This window comes from Lemur catta, chromosome 24, assembly GCF_020740605.2.
Source record: "Lemur catta isolate mLemCat1 chromosome 24, mLemCat1.pri, whole genome shotgun sequence".
Lineage (NCBI taxonomy): Eukaryota > Metazoa > Chordata > Mammalia > Primates > Lemuridae > Lemur > Lemur catta.
Genome location: NC_059151.1, coordinates 15457936 through 15479041, shown reverse-complemented (window position 1 = coordinate 15479041; position 21106 = coordinate 15457936). Strand labels below are relative to the sequence as shown.

Sequence of the window (21106 nt, the reverse complement as noted above, 5' to 3'; positions counted from 1 at the left end):
CCCCGAGTGGCTTGGGCTCTAGGGCATCTCCCCATTATTTTCTTAGGGAAGATTAGAGCAAGACAGAGGGAACTTGCCCTCTATGCAAGGTGACAAGAAGTAAGAACCCGGGAGGATCAGCCACTCACAGGAAGGAGGAGGAGGGTTGGAAGGGGCAGGACAATTGTTTGGTCTTGCTGGACTTTGGGGGGCCTTTGCTGTCCTCTGCTACCCCTCGCCCTGGACCTGCACTGTGCACCTCAGCCATACTAATCCTCCCCAGTCTGAACCTCACAGGCCACCTTGGGGATGGGGACGGGGATGTGAGAAGTGGCAGCACTACTGGAGAGCCTGTATCAGAGCCGAGAGGCTCAGGCCAGCTGTACCGCTCAGAGCTGGGAGGCCGTAAGCCAGGCACTGTCCTCTACAGCCCAGTTCTCATCAGAACCACGAAGGGACTGGGCAATTGTCATTAAGGTCCTCTACTACTAACCCACTGAGGTTCCAAGAAAGTCACTTCCCAGTGTAAAAGTCCTTCAACTGGAGCAGTTTAGTGAGTACATTCTCCATGAAACTGGGGGCCACAGACTGGCATCAGAGGAAACAGGATCCTAAGACCTTCCCACCTCTGAGATCCTGAATCCGTGAACCTCATCTGTGCTGGGTTTTCCAGGTGTGTGTCTTTTTGTGTATTAATTCTGACCTAATTAAAAATTAATAGACTTTACTTTAGAGCAGTGTAAGGTTCACAGCAAACTTGAGTGGATGATACAGAGATTGCCCATACGCCCCCTGCCCCCACATGTGCACAACCTCCCCCTTGTCAACATCCCGCATCAGAGTGGCCGGCACGTGTGTTAGAGTGGATGAAGCAACATGGATGCATCGTTATCTCCCAAAGTCCATAGTGTACACTGGGGTTCACTCTTGGTGTTGTGTGGTCGATGGGTTTGGACAAATGTACGATGACGTATCCACCATCCCAGTATCACACAGAGTAGTTTCATTGCCCTAAACAACTATCCATCTCTGCCTCCCCCAACCCCTGCCAACCGCTGATCTTTTTTCTGTCTCCCTAGAATATCATATCCTTGGGATCATACCTATGTAGCCTTTTCAGACTAGCCTCCCTCACTTAGCAACATGTATTTAAGGTCCCTTCATGTTATTTTGTGGCTAAATAGCTCATATCTTTTTGATTCCTGAGTAATATTTCATTGTCTGGACGTGCTACAGTTTGTTTATTCATTCACCTGTTGAAGGACACCTTGATTGTTTCCAATTTTAGGCAATTATAAATAAAGCTGCCATAAACATTCATGTGCAAGTTTTTATGTGGGTGTAAGTTTTTGACTCCTTTGGGTAAACACCAAGGAGCAGGGCAGCTGCGGCATTATGCTGCTCTTTTATACACAGCCCACGCCCTCTCCCAACCCCCGCTGAGAACTATGGAAAGGCACAGAATGTGTCTTGCCCGCCTCTGTCTCCAAGACTTACACCTGAGGTCCTCAATAAATATGTATTGAAATGAAAAATTCAACTAGACAGTCACATCTCAAATTTTCCAGAACACTTTAAATTTCATTTTATTTTATTCTTTGCAACAAAGGTGATTTAATGTAAATACAACCAGATGAAGACTGCAAATGCTGTGTAAGGCTTTCCGTAGTTAAACATTTCACAAACTGGTTTGTTAAAGAAGCCCTTTGAGAGATGTTGATTCCTGCTTTGGGATTCCCAGGATGCAGTCGCTGGAGGGACGGTGAAAGGCACCTAGAGCTGGCAGCAGGCCTCGGTCAAGTCCTTTCCCACACGGGCCCTTGGTGTCCCCTGTGAAACAAACACAGGGGGTTGGACTGGCTGACCTCCAAGTTCCTTTACATGAGGCTGTTCCAGGAAGGCCCCTTAGATGAGCCCCCATCTACCACGCTGGGAGAAGACAAGGGCTAAGAAGGCAGCTGTGTGGGGAGAAGGTCTCCACCAGCGACGGTGCCACTCGCAGGGTGGGGCCCCAGGCCCTGGCAACAGGACGGAAGAGGCTAGGAGCACCCTCGCCCCTTCCACTGCAGATGACCCCTTGTACCTTTTATTTTTGCAATCTGTTCATTTGAACATATTGACCGTAAGAATATTCACGGAGCACTTACCAGGAGCCCTAGGCTCAGTGCTCTTAACGGACTGATTTAATTCTTATACAGCACAGTGATGGAGGGATTATCATCGTCCACACTTCTAGATCCAGTGCACCCCACACATATTTAGTGAGTGGATACCATACGCCAAGGCTCTGGCTTAGGGCTTCAGTAGTGAATAAAAGGGGCAGAGTCCCTGGCCTCGCACAGTAAACCATCGAGATAAGTGAGCAGAAGGTGAAAGTGTTACTGAAGAAACAGAAGGGGAGCAGGGAGGGCGTGGAGAGTGGTGGGGCAGAGTGGGGCTGACTTCCATGTGAGACACGGTAGCCAGGGTGGGCCTTGCTGAGAAGGTGAGGGCTCAGCAAAGACTGGGAGGAGGAGGGAGAGAAAGTTAGCTGAGTGGGTTTCTGGCGAAAGAGTCTTCCAGGCAAAAGGATCAGCCACAGTGAAGGCCCAGAGGGGGCTGTGTCTGGTGTTGGGAGCGGTCTCTGATTACGGGTGAGCACATAGCCAATAGAATCATTGCTGGGAGCCTTGTCAGGGCCCTCTACCAATCACTTCCCGCCACGACTACCTGCAATGGTATATAAGCCCACTGTCCTTCCTGTTCGGGGTCTCTCGCCATGTAACTAGACTAGATGCCTCATTAAACTGCTGTTGGAAGAACTCCAGTTTGTTGCGTCGTCCTTGCAGGCGAGTGCGGCGCGACAAGTGGTGCGGAAACCCGGGACCTTCTTGCACCGGCGGAGACGACCTCTTTGGAGGTGAGTTCAGAACCACAGCAGCTGGGGCGGCTTTATTTTGGACCCCTGCCCTCTTCTGACGCCGGCACCGGGTGCTTGTGACCTACCCCATGGGGAACTCTCCTAGTTGTCACCTGTTGTGGGCCCTGCGGGGTCTTCTGGCCACCCGGGAGCTTCGTATCCCTGACCGTGTCCTGCGCCATTTTGTGCAGGACGTGGACCGGGTGGCCCCATGGTTTCTCCACTCGGGGTCTTTAACGATTCCAAATTGGGATAAGCTAGAGCAGGAACTTCGCCGTGCCCGAGAGTCTGGTCCCCTTTGGGAGTGTGTTCTCCCTGTGTGGGCACTGGTGCGCGCCTGTTTAGAGGACGACCGTTGCAGCGGTCCGGTCCGGGAAGGTCAGCAAGTACTCAGTGATCATCAAGATAGTATGTCTGAGAGAGGCAAAGTGGGTCCGGCTCGGCCGGGGCTGCCGAGGAAAAGGCCGGAAAGGAAACGTAAGTCCGCGGGTAAACAGGAACGGCGGGGACGCCCGCCGCCTGAAAGGGACATGGAGGAGGTGGCTCTCAAAATGGCCTCCCTCCACATGTCGGCTTCCTCTTCTTCCTCTTCTTCCTCTTCTCCCTCTCGTCCTTCTTCTTCCTGTTCTTCTTCATCGTCTCGCTCTTCTTCCCGTTCGCGTTCTCGCGAGGCGGAGGAGGGGCTGTCTCCGCAGGAGAAGGCGGAGCTGGAGGAGGCGGCGGCTAGATATGAGGCGGAGCCTAATCGCCCGCCCCCGTACGCTACTGCCCCTCCTTTTCCCGTTGCGGGATCCGCCCCTCTAAATATGGAGGGCGGAACCTCGTTTGTGCCTCCCCGAGCTAGAAAGAAGATACAGAGGGAGTTTGCTTTCCCCATCTTTGAGGACGCTAATCAACATCGCTTTCACGAACACCTAGATTACAAGCAACTAAAAGCTTTGGTTGAAGCTGTCAAGGCTTATGGGTGCAATGCCGCTTACACCCGTGGCGCCCACGGCAGTACTCTGGCAGGACGGGCCTTTGCTGTGGATTCATTCACATGCTTCTCCGCGGCGTGCTATAGAACATTATCCTACGCAGGTTGCGGATTTGGCCTTATCTGGGCTTTCGTTGTCCCTTTCCCACTTCGGTATTTACCCTACAGTTATTCATTGCCCATACACCAAGTCCCAGACTCAAGTCCTTTGCTCTTCCTTAGATTCTTGGGCAGTACTCTGTTGTATCTTCCCAGGAGACATAGATAACCATTACCCTAAACATCCCCTTCTTCAGTTTGCACTTCGCAATCAGCTTATCTTTCCTCATCTGACTTCCCCTGAGCCTCTAATTGGGGCTACCATTGTTTATACTGACGGGTCATCCACAGGCACCGGTAGCTATGTAATCAATGATCAGGTGTTTACGGCCCGCTTCGCTTACTCTTCTCCCCAGCACGTTGAATGTGCTATCGTTGAATTGGTTCTCCGAACTGTGCCAGAGCCCCTTAATATAATCTCTGATTCTGCTTATGTTGTTCAGGCTGTCCGTCACTTGGAAACAGCCCATTCTCTTAACTCTCGCAGCACGGTGTTCTCCTTATTCTGTGCTATCCGTGCTGCCATCCATTCGCGCCGGTCCCCATTTTTTATAACGCACATTCGGGCCCATTCCCTTTTGCCGGGCCCCATGGCACGCGGCAATGCCCTGGCGGATCATGCCACTCACGCTTATTGGGTTGGCTCTCCATTGAAGGCAGCTCGCCAGTTTCATTCTCTATACCATACTCCTTCACTGACGTTACGTCTCAAATTTGGCCTCTCGCGGGCAGCCGCACGCGATATTGTGCTGCAGTGCGCGGCCTGTGCACCTTTTCGTCCAGCACCTCATGTAGGTGTCAATCCTCGTGGTCTTCGGCCACTCCACTTGTGGCAAATGGACGTCACTCATTACTCCTCCTTTGGCACTCTTTCTTATGTCCATGTTTCTGTTGATACCTGCTCTGGCATAATTCATGCCACTCCCTTGACAGGTGAAAAGGTAAGTCATGTCATCACCCACTGCTTAGAGGCTTGGGCTGCCTGGGGTAAACCTCAGGTTATCAAAACTGACAATGGCCCTGCCTATACCTCACAAGCTTTTCGTCAATTCTGCACACGCCTAGGCGTGGAGCACCGCACGGGCCTTCCCTACAACCCCCAGGCCCAGGGTATCATAGAGCGTGCCCATGGCACCTTAAAGGCCTATCTCAAAAAACAAAAGGGGGAGACGGGGACGAGCCCTTTGGGCTTACGTACCCCTAAGCCTGTGCTCTCTCTCACCTTGTTCACTTTAAATTTTCTTTTGCTGGATGATCAGGGGCGCTCTGCTGCGGACCGCCACGCCAACCCCGGTTCCCCTTTATCAGAGCAGGTCTTGTGGAAGGATGTCCTGCTTAACAAATGGAAAGGCCCGGATCCGGTTGTGAGCCGGTCCAGGGGAGCTGTCTGTGTTTTCCCGCAGGACACTCCTGATCCAGTGTGGGTCCCGGCACGCTTAACGAGGCGAGTGCAGCGGTTGGCGGATGTGGAGGATGCAGATGATGGGGCGTCCGCTGCCGGGGATGCTGCTGCTCCTGACCTTTCTGCTGCTGGCCGCATCAGTGACGACGGACCGGCGCTGGGCCATCCTGTCAGTGTTCCCGAGACCGATGCCAGTGACCCATGATGCCCAGATCTTCCCCCAGCTGTTCGCTACTAATGCCTCTTTGGGCCTTGCCAATCTTACATGGAACTCCTCCTCAACATTTGAGACGTCGGTCCACGCTATTCAGCAGAGTAATCTGTCTTTCCCCTCCACACCTGTTTGCCTCTGGCCCCCTTTTATCTGGATCACTGCTACTTCCTCTGGTCCTGGTGTTCTCAATTGCTCCACGGCAAACTGCTCCTATGCCCGTTGCTGGAATGCCTCCAGCCAGTCCATGGCAATTGTTGCCCGTATGCCTCGACATATTCCTTGGCCGGTGGAGGCTCCTAGCTTCTTGACCCTTTTCCGACAGCGAAGAGATTTTGGCGTTACTGCAGCTGTAATTTCTACATTGGCAGTGACTGCCGCACTGGCAGCCACTACAGCTGCAGCGGTAGGCTCTGTTCAGACAGCACAGACGCTGAACAACCTATCGGCATCTGTGGCTACAGCTCTGGACACACAATCCGCCGTCAACGCGCATCTGAAGGGTGGTATCATGATACTGAACCAACGTGTGGACTTGGTCCAGGAGCAAATAGATGCCTTATGGCAGCTGGCACAGCTGGGCTGCGAATGGCGTTTCACAGGACTATGCATTACCGCGGTACTGTTTGATAATGATTCCGCCGCGGCCAACAAGTCTCGTCAATTATCTGTTATGTTGACAGGACACTGGTCTAGTCAATTTACCGCCTTGACCCGGCAGTTGCAATTGGAGATCACCCACATTAACTCCACACGCCTGGACTTGACAGTGACCAATGGTCTCTTTCCTACATTTCAGTCAATAGTCCGAGGACTTCGGGACTGGGCTGGCCTGGGGTCCCTAGGGTTCATGGGGATCCTGGGAGCAGGTTTCGTGATCTGGGGGTTCCTGCGCATTCGTGCACAGCGCCGCAGGAACCGAGTGGTGGTTACCCAAGCCCTAGCCGCCCTCGAGTGTGGTCAATCCCCTGGCATCTGGCTACAAATGTTACGCTCCGAAGGTCAAGATCGCCTCCCCTCTCGCACAGCGTGACATGGCCCATGCACTCTGAGGGGTTTCCCCATTGCACCAGATTGTGGCGTGTCACCCCCTTACCAGCGGTTGCACCTCCCAGAGTCTCTGCTCATTGCACGGGAGACGGTGGCCTTTGCACCTGCTTCAGGGACTCCACCCCCTGGATCCGGACCTTGAGGTTGGAGTCCCCAAAGCTTGTGTTGCAAAACAAAAGGGGGAGCTGTTGGGAGCGGTCTCTGATTACGGGTGAGCACATAGCCAATAGAATCATTGCTGGGAGCCTTGTCAGGGCCCTCTACCAATCACTTCCCGCCACGACTACCTGCCATGGTATATAAGCCCACTGTCCTTCCTGTTCGGGGTCTCTCGCCATGTAACTAGACTAGATGCCTCATTAAACTGCTGTTGGAAGAACTCCAGTTTGTTGCGTCGTCCTTGCAGGCGAGTGCGGCGCGACAGTCTGGCACAGAGGAGTGGCGGAATGGGGACCGATGATGGAGGGCCTGGTGGGCCGCTTAAGAACTTGGGCTTTTCTTAGCCACAAATGGGGGGCCAGGCAGGGTTTGAGCAGAGTGACACCATCGCCCTGACTTCTCTGTCCAGAGGGGACTATGCAGAGGGATGGAAGAGCAGACACGCAGAGGCCCTTTGCATGCAGGCTGCCAGAGTCAGCCAGCAGAGACGGGACCAGGACGGTGGCTGGGACCTGCCGGTAGCAGTGGAGGGGTGACAAGGGGTGGGATTCGGGGTCTGCTTGAATGGTAGAGCCACCATGATTCCCCGAGGAAACTGGCACTGACTGTAAAGGCCTAGGACAGAAGCCCTTCCCTAAGCCCTGTCCTTGGGCAGCTCTGTGGGTGGCCCTTGGGAAATGGGGGTTCCAGGTCGGCTGCGTTTCCAGGTAGGCTGGTGATGCTGGGCTGTCCAGAGGTGGAAAGCACCCCACTCAGCTCCCCGTCTCCGGACTGCATGGGCCTGAATCCCAGTTCCACTTAGCCTTACCATCAAAGGCACAAGGGTGGTAACTTCCTACTGCACTCCCGGGAAGGTGACTTCCCAGTCACCTGGCCCAGCATTCCAGTTAAAGAGGAAGCAGGCAGAACCGGAAGCGCATTCGTGCCCAAGCACCCCCATACCCAGCCAGGAACTGGGGCCTGTGTCGGGGTACAGGCACAGAGCAGAGAAGGGGGCTCCTCTTAGCGCCGCTGAAGTAACGTCAGCCTACCCACCGAGCTAGCCGGTGTCGGCCATGCAGTCGCAAGGCCAGCCTTTCCTGGACACAGCACTGGCGCTGCACTCCGAGATCTGGGTAATGGAGTCCTGCTCCGCAGTCCTGAGCTACCTGAGGATGAGCACATCAGGAACCCGGCCAGGCCTCTGCTGCATCATTTTTAAAATGGAGACAAAGGGGTCTATCCAAGAGAGCTGAAAGGGAGCGCACATGTGAAAACCACTTTATAAACTAGAAAATGCCGCACAGAGGTCAGGCAAATGCTCACAGCCTACGCCCTGGGGTGAGGGCATCAGACACAGTAAGGATGCCATGCTGGCCAGGTGGGGAAGTGACTCATTCTAGCCAAGGGGGACAGATAGAGGCCTCAAAGACAAAAAGGGGTCTTGAAGAATGGGAGGGATTAGCTCAAATAGAGAAGAAAGGTATTCCAGGTAGAGGGAGTGTCATGGGTAAAGGCACAGTCTACAGCTGCAGGGAGGCCACCAGGAGCTATGGAAGAGTTTTGAGCAGGGGAGTGGCAGAATCTGATTTGTTTAGAGGTCACCCTGGCTACTGAGGAGAGTCAGAGTGGAACTGCTAGGGCCCAGCTGAGCAACACTGAGGCTTGGGCCAGCTGTACTCTCAGGGGAGAGGGGAGCCTGCCCAGGTCCCTGCAGTCAGGCTCTGTGTGGGGAAAGGCAGGGGGAAGTGAGAAGCTGGGGAGGGGGCAGCCCAGGCCAGGCTGCTGCTTGTCATGCGGCCTGGATTTCCAGCTATTGACACAGACTCTGACAAGGAAAGCAAAGGCCAAGAGAGGCAGAGACAAAGGGGCTGATTAAATCCTTCTTCCAGGGGGGTTGTTCAGCCCTGCCCTGGGAAGGCTGGCTGGAAAACCTGGACCACAGCCCTTTCCTCCAGAGCTGTAGGCCCAGTTAGAGGTGGGGCTTTGAAAATGGCTGAGGAGTTTCTGCACCCGCACCCCACCCCAACTGACCCAGCTCCCACACCCATAATGTTTTACTCCTCCCTTTACAACCAGCGTCACTTATAGGACCACAATTTGAGACTCAGTTTTTCATTTTCTAGAAGGAGGGCAATGATAGTACCCACTTCATCAGGTTTGTTATAGGTCAGGTTCCCTAAAGAACACACTCTGAGAAGGAGCTGAGTCGCCAGATAAAATATAGGACATCCAGTTAAATTTCGTGGGGGCTTGGTTCTTCCCGTGTGTCTTGCCTCATTCCCGAGTTAGAAGTTCCAAGCCTGCAGCTGATGAGGCTGGAGAGAGCCTTCTCATCACTGGCTGCAGGAGGACCCCCGCATGCCAGCTGTGCAGGGCAGCCTGGTCCGGGCTCCCAGCCTCTCTGCGTTTGGCCTCCACAGGGACAGAGGCTGCAGGCAGGTGGCCAACGGCCGCCCCCATGTTTGGCCCTTGCTGGCTCTGGATGAGCAAGACCCTCACCCTCTCACTGCTCTACACACACATCTGTGTCCCACTGAAAACTCACCCACCCTGCATGCTCCTTTTTCAAGGACTCCAAGGGCCCTCTGATTAACACTGACTTTTCTGGTAGCTGGGCCACAGAGCACAAACCATTTTCTGTGTTCTCTGGAATGTGCTGGCTGGGCACCTTTGTTCCTATCTGAAATTCTCTCTTCCTCTGGACTTAGCTATACCCAGGGCCACCCTCTACAGGCAGGTTCCCTGTCACCTCCACCCTTCTAGCCACTACTACTGCCTACACGACTCTATTTAGCTCTTAAGGCCCATGTACAGCTTGAAATTGGAGGGAGGGAGTCTGGCCTTTGCATGTCCCAAATGCAAGGGCTTCTCTTAGATTTCCATACCTCCACAGGCATCCTGTATAGAGTATGCTTTCTGTAAACGCTCTCCAGGTATGCAGTCAGGTGCCATTTTATCCTCATTGTACCGATGTGGAAAGTGAAACCCCAAGATCCTGCAGATCCTCAGGCCTCCTGATGCCAGGCTACGCTGCCATGTAGTACCGATGAGTGGTCTCCTCTCTCCTCACCATAGTGGCATCCTTCGTAGGAGTCTGAAATGGGAGTGGGGTGAGGGCAGGGGTCTTAGAGAAGCAAGCTCCTAGCTTTCCTCCTCAGGGAGCAAAAGCACCTTGTCAGGTGGCAAAACAAAGAAATGACCCAAGGAAGACCTTGGTTCAGGCCGTGGAAGAAGGAATGGGTTTTGTTACAAGTATTTTGTCATCTTGGCCCACTGGAACTTCTGTCCACCCTTTGAACTGAGCTCAAGCTCTACCCTTTCAGGAAGTCCTTCAAGGACAGCCCTTCTGACAATTGTCTTCTCCTCTACTTCATGCTTATACACACTTACTTCTTGTGGCTTGTAGTCTCAGAAATGCTATGAACTCTGCTGTGGTTGCAGACAGGTCTCTCTCTGCCTCTACCCCCCCCCCCCAGGGTTTAGCTTTCAATTGCCCCTTCCCAGTCCTTCCTTCCCCCAACACTTACCCCAGGGGTCCTTGGGCAGTAGGTATGTCCAAAGTTATCTGAGGATGAGATAAAGAATGGGAACTCCAGCGGGTGAAGGGACCACCCAATGACCTCAGGAGGACCTTCCTGAAAGCTCAGAGGACAGGAGTGGGGTGTCCCCACCTGGGCTTAGCCACAAATATATAGAATACAGTTTGGACTACTTCCTGATTTACTTCCCCTTAGGGCTGGGACATGAGACCTTTCTAGCCTTTACAGGTACTCAGAAAATGTTTGAGGAGTTGAATCACCCAGATGGTTCTACATTATCATCATGGCCACCATAGCTAACAGTTATTGGTCACTTACTATATACTCGGGATGAAGACAGCCAGGTTACTGTCAGGAGAGATACAAATACAGTTTACCCTTGAACAACACGGTTTGCACTGTATGGGTTCACTTTTATGCAGGTACTTCCCGATAAATATAATGCAATATTTTTGGAGGTTCACTACAACTGGAAAAATCTTGCAGATGAACCACATAGCATAGAGATAATCAACAAAATTAAGAAAAAGGTATGTCATGAATGCACAAAATATATGTATTATAGGTATTAGTCTATTTTATCATTTACTATCATAAAATATACACAATCTATTATAAAAAGTATACATTTCTCCAAATTGGGGCACACAGGCTACATGGTGCCATTTGCAGTGGACAGAAATGCAAAGAAATGTAAAGATGCAATATTAAATCATGACTGCATAAAACTAACTACCGCGTATATTCTACTACTGTAATAATTTTGAAGCCACCTCCTGTTGCTATTGCAGGAAGCTGAAATGTTTCAAATGTCCACTTAAAATGCCACGTGACACTAATCATCTCCAGCTGAGCACTCCGTCTTTCCAGAAAAAGTCATCTCTCATGGTTCTCACGCATTTTTCACCATTGTTATTGCAATACCACAAACTTTGACTAACACCATGGGACCTATATGAAATTCCATTATGATGCTGTAAGTGCTCCCAAGAAGCAGAAAAAAAGTCATGACACTACAAGAAAGAGTTGAGTTGCTTGATAAGTATCACAGATTGTGGTGTGGAGCTGTGGCTGTCCCCCATTTCAGACAGACATTCACCTTGTAAACAGAAGATGTACACTGATATCAACAAATACAGTACATTAGTATATGTATATTTCCTCTTCCTTATGATTTTTGTAATATTTTCTCTCTCACTTACTTTAGTATAAAAATATAGTCTATGGTATGCAGAACATACAAAACATATGTTAATTGACTGTTTATGTTATCGGTAAGACTTCTAGTCATTACATCTTTGGGGAGTCCAAAGTTATATGCAGAGTTTCAACTGCACAGGGGTTCAGTGTCCCTAGCCCCCACGTTGTTCAAGGCTGAACTGTACTGAAAGGGAAAAGTAGAATGAACGCTTCAGAACTGGAATTGGAAATGTCAGTAAGAACTCAGAGTTTTCAATACATTTTGATACAGAAATACAGACTAATGTAAGCATGCACGTGTATTTGTGCATACACATGTGCTCCCTGCTTTGCTCACGGAGGAAGCTTGTGAGCAAGGATGACCCCAATAGCCCAAAGCACACCGGCCACAACACGTGTCCAGATCATGGTTTCCAAATATCATTCTCCCTTAAAAGGAATCAGGGCTTCTAAAAACATGGCTGATTCCAGGGATAGGGCAGAGAAAATACAACATGAGCTTGGAACATTGTTTTCTGCCAGAAGGTACGGAAGTACTCGAAGAGTAATGGGGAGAGACCAAAAAGACATGAAGTCAGCTTGAAATGGCTACACTGACCAAATCTGGGGGCATTTGCCTACCAAAATTGTAAGATTTCCCTTCACCCCTCTTTGTCGATTTTATTTATTAATGCATAATATGAGGAATGAAAGAATGAGAAAATAATCATTTGGCAACAATCACCATAATAATTTACTCAGGCAGGAATCAGCAATGAATGAAATGTTCAATCTAGGGCATGAAATTCTGAGCAGCAGCCAGATATTTACAGAGCCTCCAAGTACCTTCACGCAAGAGCTTTCTGAAATGCAAAGGGCAAATAGCAACTTTGCCACAGACAACCCCAGCACATCCTTCTTCACTAAATAATCAGAGTCAACATTGGCCAGTCATGACACCAAGTGACAACATCTTCTTCCAGATATGCTGCATTGAGAGGAACTCGGCATCACTTCTGTGACATTCCTGCCTGAATGCAGCATAACCTGAATCAAATCATGAGGAACCTTCACAGGAACCCAAACTGAGAGAAAACCTACACAATAACTGACCTGTGCTCTGCAAAAATGTAAATGCCATGAAAATCAAAGACAGACCCAGGTACTGTCCCAGATTAAAAAACTCAAAAGACCTGACAAATGGACGCAACACATCATGGATTGTGACAATCCCTAATCTTGAATTTTCTTTGGCTATAAAGGATATTGAGATAATTGGAAAAATCTGAATAAGGTCTTATTAACTAAAAAAATATACAATGAGGTTTATATACTTAGAAAAAGGAGAGCTTTATATCTCATGAAGTATTTTCAACCTGCAGCGGTCATTCTGACAGGCTGGGAAACACGGCTGTCGCCTCAAGCCAAGAACACATGTTTCAAGGGATGGACAAAAGAAACACGATTTGTACTGAGCTGGATGGCTAAATATACATATTTAACAAGCTATTAGAAGAGTCATGAATAGTAATGAGAAGACCTGTGCATGTAATTGTGCTTTACACCTGCCATCCCATGATGGCTGGGGACTCAGTTTTAAGGTTTTTCTGGAGTCCCCTTGGCGAGAGGCATCTGTTCAGTTAGCAGGAGCCTTAGGATTTTATTTTTAGTTCCCAGTCTGTAGATGAGATGTTAATATTGAACCAATTTTAATTTCTAGATTTCAACAATTATGATAAAGCTCTATAAGATCATATAAGAAGATAATTCCTTATTACAGGAGATACACAGTGACATAGTCACAAAAAAAGACAAATCAGGTCTGCAACTTACAAAGAGTTCAGAAAAAAGTGTATATTATATATTTCTATAGGTAGAAAGAAAAGAGAAGGCAGAGAAAGGATAAAGCCAATGTAGTCAAACGTTAACATTTGAGGGACGGTATCCAACCAAGAATTCTTTGTACTATTGCTATAATTTTTCTGTATGTCTGAATTTTACAAAACAGAATACTTATACAATGAAAAATACATTTTAAATATCAACAAATTGTAAGCCATGGAATAAGATCAACCATGAATCCATTTTGAAAAAAGTAAATGAATCAATTGAAGGTTTCATGAGGAACAGAGATATTTACATATCTCAAATTACCAAGCCCACGAAATCCTAATTAATTACAAGGTGAAAAAGTAACTTTACAGATGAGAGACTGGCAGATACCACTGTTACTGATCAATGCTAACACCGCCAGTAATAGGACAAGCCAGATTGTAGGTCACATGACAGGATGCAACGAGAACCTCACAGGATCACTTCTGTGATACTCTTGTCCAAAATGATATGGTCTAAACCTAATCATAATGAAAGCTCAGAAAACCCAATGGAGGGACACTCTACATTACTGGACTTTACTCTTCAAAAGATTAGAGGTAGTGAAGGTCAAGAAAAGACTGAGGAGCTGCTCCAGACTGAAAGAATCTAAGAGACAGGACAACTAAATGCAATCCATGGATCTGAATGGGATTCTATGGTTACCAAGGACATTATAGACAATTAATAAAACTTGGAAAGAATCAGACCATTTAATAATTGCATGTATTCATGTTAACTTTCTGATTACCAAGACTGTATTGCAGCTACGTGGAAGGTCCTCACTTGTAGGAATACCCACTAAAGTAATCAGGGGTGATGGCACAATGCCACCAATTAATGCTCAAATAGTTCAAAAACAAAAAGCTCTCTGTACTAAAACTTGGAACTTTTCTATAATTTTAAGAATATTTGAAGAAGTTAATAAAAAATAAACAAATAAACAGATAAAGTAAGAAACCTTAGGCAAATTTTATTTTTCCATGAGGAATAAGTCATATAAATCAGTGCTTAAAATTAAAATTCTGCCAGTTCAGTGGTACTGTAACAACTGTTATAAATGCAAACATCGACAGTGACCACAGTCCCAGTATGTCGATATGATGTCTGTCTAAGCATACAGTGATGTCTGTCACTATATATAGTGATAAAAACTGGAAAACAGAAATTAGCCATCAATGTATGCCACTAATGTATTCTTGAAAACTTGCTTGTTTGGCTGATTAAGCAGCAGACACTTGGGCAGCCTGCATATGCTCAATGATACCGGTTTTCATTTGTGAGGTCTCCTCGAAAGTCTCCCAGTACAATATAATTTCTCCTTAACATCAGTACACATCTTCAGGATGCTTTTCAAATTAGATCTTCATGCAGATCTGACTCATCAGAAGATCCTGGAGCAGCAGCTCTATAGGATCTAGATTCCAATTCAGCAGCATGTGGAAAGAAAAAGAAAGAATTACATTCTTTCCCTAAAGATTTCATACTAAGTGTAAGTCACTAAAAATAAGTTGAGAACTTTATCAGGGTTAATAAGAATGAAAAATATGTATGTATGACTACAAGACAAAATGACTATTAAATATTATTTGCCCACAGTAGCACACTGAATTAACTGTGATTGTGGTTAAGTGTCAGAGCTCTGGTTTTCCCATTCTTCATTCACTTATTCCACAACCATGCTGAGAAACAGGCAGTTTCCGCACAGAGTCACAGATACCACGACACGTATAAAACTGGACACTATTGGAACACACACAAGGGCCATCTGTCCAAGTTTTGTGTCAATACTGTAGACTTTATGTGGAGATGAATGTAGGTTGAAACCTGAAGGACAAGGACAAAGTGTGCCAGACAGAAGGAAGTGGCAAACGCAACCAGCTGGAGCTGAGGAAGGACTTACTTCTAAGTCCTTCTTAGGACTTCTAAGTCCTTGTGCACTTACTTCTAAGTAGTCTAGTTTGGTGAGATGCTAGAGCAAAGGGGGAGAGGAGGGCAAGTGGCAAGAGAAAAGGCTGAATACCTTGACAGGGAGCAAGCTGATTGGGGAGTTTTTATCCCGTGCCAAGGAATATGCAACTTTTTCTGAGGGCAAAAGTAAACCAATAACATAGGAAATGACTGATTTAAAATGTCACCTGTCAAGTGATTGCTTATGAACTGAAACGGCTGTCCCATTTTGGCCATAAACCTGAGAAGTTGAGGAGGGTTTGGTTATTCTGTGAACAGTTTCAGCCTGCCTCTGGACACTTCCACAGGGATGCAGGAATGAAGTGTGGAGTCTGAAAAAAAGCCATACAGAGATGTCATGAGATGTTCTTAAGGCTATGGAACATGACGAATTCATGAGGCATAAGTATGCTCTTCAGTACAAATGTTTATGTTTTCACATCTTTTACTAGATGTGTCTAAGAAAAAATACTAAATGTAGTATCTATTAATCAAACAATGGAAAGGGATATCATTTGCTATATAGAGTTATATTTTCTTCTAACTCCTGCTGCATCTGAAATAAGTCTAATATTATTTAGAATGTTTAAGTAAACAAGAGACATTATCATGGGAATCATATCTCACTTACAAACTTTGGCTTTTAATACATGTCCAGACTAGACTTAACTTGAGGCTTGCTTCAACACAAAAATAATCCCATAAATGAAATACAATTCCTACTTATTTTACATTTACGTAATAGAAAATATATACGTATAATGCTATTTAATCTCATAAACATGCAATTATTATGGCTCTATTCTTGGATATCCATCATTCCAAAAGGGTGATGTTTTCTCTTAATTGTACAAATGTTGGACGATTCAAGTCATATTCTAAAATGAATATCTAATTCTTAGCAAAACCCTGCCTTTTATAAAAGGTTAAACCATTTTTCAGTGTAATGGATTTTTCCTTAAAATCGACTTTCCATTTTCCACTATTATAAATTTAAAATTTTAAGAAATGTTCTACGCTATTAACTTTTCACCGCAGAATCTTAAATACATCCATGAAGAAGGTGCTACTGTCACATTATGTGAAAATTCCATCGGCCAAGAGGAAGTAAAATTATTAAGCTATCTGTATTAGGACTAACATTTCTTTATTCATATGGCCACAAAGACTGCAGAAAATTTGCTTGAAAAATAGATAAGTATAGGTTAGAGCCAGTTTTCAAACTTAGTTTCTTTGATTCATGGCTCTCTAGAATTAGAAACAGGGAAAATAATATACAGCTCTTCCAACCGTAGCTGCGATTTCTTTCCAGAATTGGTACCAACTAATTGAAACATCTAATTATAGCTGTATTTATCTACTTAATTATGAAATGGGTGGGAATATCTCAAACTACATTGCAAGCATCCCCCTCTAGAGGGAGGGTTCTTACTGAAATCTTTTGTAGGAAAGGTATTTTCTCCCTGAATGCCCAGAACCGGGTCTGAAATAGTATACTGAATGTAATAAATACTTTCTGATGATAATGATAATATGATATCCAGTGCCTGTTCAAATTTTTGAAAACAGGTTTCCCAATATTTTGAGAGACCATTTTCCATAACATTTCTGTGACAATAACATTACAGACAGCACTTATAAACTGAATAATGTGACCAGACTATTACTAGCCAGGTCTTGTAAAATAACTCAAAACCAGATAAAAGGAGAGGGACTTAACGAAAGAATCTTACATAAGCATTAATAAACACAATGTCAACTGCAGGTTTTTACATGAATGACTTTAATTAAGGAAATACTACTGTAACTATCTCTTCTGGGATTAGAGACGGAAGCTCAGAGAACAAACGGACAGATCCCAAATGCTGGCAGGAGCCACTCTGGAGGGGCCCCCAGAGGCTGAAAAAGAGGGTCTGGAGTGTTGATGGCTCCACTTTTCTCCTGGCTGGTGGCAGGCCGGGGGAGGGGGGAGTGTTATCTACATACACAAGTGAACATTGGCCAACATTAAAGGACATTTTAAAAGTTCTTTGCATTTTATCCTTCCTTTTCCCTGAAATCACAGATTTTCTTCTTAGTTCCCTTAAAAGAAGTTCAGACTTATTGTCCTCAATGGAATGACAATACAGTGTCTGGCACAGATTATGGAAAACAAAAGGACAGAAAAATGTCTTGGGGACATTAATCCCTGTCCTATTCAGTTAGACAAGGGTTCCATCCGTGGCTTTTGAGGTGTGTAAAGCAATAGCTTAGGAGAAACTGAACACTGCCAGGTGAAATAAAAAAAAAAATTCAGTTAAGCTTATGCATAATGCTAATTCAAAAACCATGCTAGCTTCTTCTGGAGTAAAACACATATTTTTAATAAAAGTGCTTCTGCTTTCCCTGTGGCCTCTCTCTGTTTGTCCAGGTGGGGATTATGTCTCAGGTGGTAGAGGTGGGTTCAAGCCCAACATTAACAAGGCAGCACATCTACACCTTCATTTGTATCATTCCATTCTTAAAAGTATAAGGTGAGAAAATTACACGCACATGAACAATATGCCGGCATTTTTTTGCTAATTGGAAGGATTCCCTCCTAACTGGTGATTTTCAAACTATGTCCCACAGAAATCTGAGGTCCTACAGAGGACACTGCAGGGTGAAGGGATACGGAAGTCACAACTTCAGAGCCCCCAGCCCTCCTTTAACTAGACAGCTCTACTTCTATCTGCCCTATGTGAAACGGTTTCATGCAATTTCTCTAAAAAAATGACAAGTTATATTTCTTACATAATCTTTTAAAAATGTCTGAAATGCTGTGATTTAGTCAAAGTCCTTAATATTACATAAAAGGCAACAGGGGCTCAGAGAGATTGCAGCCTGCCTGAGCTTTGCTCTGCTCTGATTTCTTATGACATGAATTCAGGTAAAGAAAGAAGGTTGAGGCCTCATTTAACACAGGTCTATGTTACTTTTCTCCACATTAAGGAGATAACAAACACAGCATCAAAACTAAATGGCAGGGTACATGGACTGAAATGAATATTTTAATAACAATGATACACAATGAAAACTAGCTGTTATTTTTGATGGATTTTGGTTCAAACAACTGTTTGAACAAAATTTTTTTTGAAACAATTTTTTTTGAGAGAGGTCCTCGCTGTGTTGCCCAGTGGAGTGCTGCAGCTATTCTTAGGCACAATCATGCTGCCCTATGGCTTTGAACTCCTGGGTTCAAGTGATCCTCCTGCCTAGGCCACATGAGTAGCTGGGAGTACAGGCATGTACCGCTCTGATTGGCTTTTAAAATTTTCTTCCTAATCAAAAATGGTCAAACATTAGACGAATATCTTCAACTTGGTTAAGTATAGTTCAACTGTTTTTTTCCTTAGCGTTCTGCAATTGATACAGCTTTTCATTGTTGAATTCATCTTGAGATCCTCAGAAGTGGATTCTTAACATGAGTGAAATCACAGGGTTGGAGTGGAAGGTCCTTGTTACATCTTCATGAGAGCTGGGGACCATATTGGCATTATACAGTATTCTGAGGAGGAAGAGTATAAGGAAATCTGTTTGGTTGTAGTCACTGTTTAAAGACTCTTGATGTCATTGCCAGCTTAGTCATCAATCATTCGAGTGAATGCCATTTTCAAAATTTAAATAGTTCCTTGATTTATCTATTTTAAAACTGCTGCATGATTGCCCTGTAGTAGGTACAGTTTATAATAATTGGGATAAAAATGCTGTAAGATAGCAATTAAGGATATATTCTTATGTAGCAAAATGACAAACTTTTAAAAACAGAAATTTATCTTTTTTAATATTTGGGAGTGTTTATTTCATAAAACTTATTTATCTGAGCTTCCTTTAAATAATAAACATGCATATGTGGTTAAGTATCTGGATGCCAATCATTCACTTATGATTAATGTTGGAAAACTTGAGATGGTGCAGGAAATCTTTCAAAGCGTTATCAACCACAGCCAAGCTAAAGTCAGTTAGAAAGGAAGCAAAAGCACCTGTAAACATACTTTAAGTTATTAGTCCATAATATTCAATTTCTAAAATCTAACTTAAACACAGCTTCTAAGGAAATTTAAAATGTGCCAGTTTAGTTTTGTTTATTGAATAACATTAACAAATGGGTATCTGTTGAAAATAAGAGCTGTAAGGACTTCCATAAAACTATAAAATTTATCTTTCCTCTCTTTATGAACACAGATAATTATGACCCTTTACTTAACAAGCATAAATCAATTAAACAACTCAGTATTTCACCAAATTCAAAAGAAGTATTCTATCAGAAATCTGAAACCCAAAGGAAAAAGGTGACATAACTAACTGTGATCAAGTTGTTCTTCATGTCATTATTTGAAGTTCATGGGCAGGAGGCAGGGACCATTAAGTTTTCATTTGGAATCAATTCTCTGTCAAGACCTAAACCGTTATTAAGAATGCCACCACGAGCTGGCGGTATGACTGGCCTCAAGGCCTGAGTGGTAAAAGCAGATCTGGCTGCTATTAGTCTACAAGGAGTTTGTTACTGAGCTCTGCTGGTCTCTCACTCATTCTGGGAGATTACAAAACACAAACGCTATTTCATTTTTTCCTAAATGATTGTACTTTTTAAAAAGTTATCTTCAGAAAATGGAATTTCCCATTAAACAGTGTTGTAATTCTGAATATGTGTCAGAGAGCAAGTCTAGTGGATGTAGTTATAGTTTTAAAATTGCTCTGAACAAGTACACATATCCCTACGGGAATTTTGAAGACAACAAGTAACTCAAACAAAGTAAGGAGGGGAGGGAAATGGCTATCGATGATGTATGGCTTAACAGGTAATACTTGCTGCCTTCTGGAATAGCTCTACTTGCAAGATTCTTGAAGATGCCGTTAGAAATACTTGTATTTAAAGGGGAAGTGAGATGATGCATACATTTGTTTGACTATAACAGCCATTTCAATATGTATAAAGATATCAACACATCATGTTGTATTCCTTAAGTATAGATAATAAAAGACTAAAAACTAAAAAAAAAAAAAAAACTAGAAATATTTGTATTCAGTAAACCAATTTAGAGATTTAAGAAAAACATCCCTCAAAGACATTTTCAACATTTGCTTTCACCACCCTTGTGCATTTCACTCATCATGTGGGGAAAATCAAGCATTTGGCACTGAGGAATAATTCAGAGTACCAAGTCCAAGGGGAGCATGAGATAGTGGAGCTGGTGATCAAAAAGAACTAAGGCAGCTCCAAAGGCAGTGAGCTCCTCCCACCATTACCCAGGCCTCAGAGGGGGGGCTGCCCTTTGTCATCCATACACCGGACCCTCAGACTGACCAAAGGATTATTTTTAACCACCTTGTGAATTATACTTTCTTTCTTCCCTACGTTAGCCATTCCCCATTTCACACACATGACTTTATCTAGAGTGGAAAAACTATAAAATATTGCTGGTCTCAAGGCACCCTCTACTGATAATTCCAAAGATCACCATCAAGGAAGGTTAATGTACCGAGTGCCTGAAGGTGCCAAGAGCAGCAGGAGGAGGAGGAGGACTTAACCCTTTCAGTTTACGTGGTCATCTCCCAAAAACATAGTTAAACTTATTAACATTTCTAATGAAAGGAATGGTGAAAAGCAATTATAGAACAGTTATCACTGTCTCAATTATAAAGCTTCAAAAATACTTAGCTGAAAGGCTAACAGACTAGGTTAACTACATGAGAATAATAAGGGGTTTTAAAATCAGAAGAAAGTGAGAGCCAAAGAGTCCTGGATGAACATTTTAAAGGTAAGTTCATTTAACTGTATCATTTTCCA

The 21106-nt window shown here is 45.2% G+C and overlaps 1 long non-coding RNA gene across 2 annotated transcripts; it reads right to left on the bottom strand.

Annotated features, from left to right (window-relative positions):
* Positions 1-1539: 1539 nt before the first annotated feature.
* LOC123627254 lies at positions 1540-16121 on the bottom strand. 2 transcript variants are annotated; one of them, XR_006731223.1, is made up of 4 exons: positions 15486-16121; positions 10285-10322; positions 9643-9851; positions 1540-1809 (listed from the first exon to the last, which is right to left on the bottom strand). It is a non-coding gene; the product is annotated as an uncharacterized LOC123627254 (long non-coding RNA). The 2 variants fall into 2 exon arrangements; XR_006731224.1 differs by lacking the exon at positions 10285-10322 and having other exon boundaries at positions 15486-16119.
* Positions 16122-21106: the final 4985 nt, after the last annotated feature.